The following is a 1,105-nucleotide window of genomic DNA, read 5'->3' as shown; positions in this document are numbered from 1 at the left end:
GAATCCTACTCGGAATACCACAGACAAGGTTTAGACTTTCCGGATTCTCATGAATGCCGCCATCAATCCAGCTTATACCACGAAGATTCTGATTAAAGAATCTAAGAGATACTCATTCAATCTGATGTAGAACGGAGGTGGTTGTCAGGCACACGTTTATGGTTTGAGGAAGGTGATGAGTGTCACGGATCATCACCTTCTCCATAATTAAGCGCGAATGAACATCTTAGATAAGAACAAGTGTGTTTGAATGGAAAACAAAGGAATTGTATTAAATCATCGAGACGTTGCAGAGCTCCTCACCCCCAACAATGGAGTTTAGAGACTCATGCCATCAAAAAGTATGTAATTCAGATCTGAAAATGTCATGAGGTACAAGATAAGTCTCTAAAAGTTGTTTAAATAGTAAACTAGTAACCTAGGTTTACAGAATATGAGTAAACTAAGATAATTGGTGCAGAAATCCACTTCTGGGGCCCACTTGGTGTGTGCTGGGACTGAGACTAAAGCTATCCACGAGTAGAGGCCTTTCTTGGCGTTAACCTCCAGGTTATGACGTGTTTTGGGCGTTCAACTCCGGATCATGACGTTTTTCTGGCGTTTAACTCCAGACAGCAGCATGAACTTGGCGTTCAACGCCAAGTTACGTCGTCTATCTTCGCACAAAGTATGGACTATTATATATTGCTGGAAATTCCTGGATGTCTACTTTCCAACGCCGTTGAGAGCGCGCCAATTGGACTCCTGTAGCTCCAGAAAATCCATTCCGAGTGCAGGAAGGTCAGGATCCAACAGCATCAGCAATCCTTTTTCAGCCTAACTCAGATTTTTGCTCAACTCCCTCAATTTCAGCCAGAAAATACCTGAAATCACAGAAAAACACACAAACTCATAGTAAAGTCCAGAAATATGATTTTTGCCTAAAAACTAATAATATTCTACTAAAATTTAACTGAAACATGCTAAAATCTACATGAAATTACTCCCAAAAAGCGTATAAAATATCCGCTCATCAAGATGGCATACAACTCAAGAAAACAAGCTTATGGACTTGTAGAGGATGTTCTGGTAAAGGTTGAAGACCATTACATCCCTACTGATTTCA

This window comes from Arachis duranensis, chromosome 2 (genome assembly GCF_000817695.3).
Source record: "Arachis duranensis cultivar V14167 chromosome 2, aradu.V14167.gnm2.J7QH, whole genome shotgun sequence".
In the NCBI taxonomy this organism is placed as follows: Eukaryota; Viridiplantae; Streptophyta; class Magnoliopsida; order Fabales; family Fabaceae; genus Arachis; species Arachis duranensis.
This window is presented reverse-complemented; position numbering follows the sequence as displayed.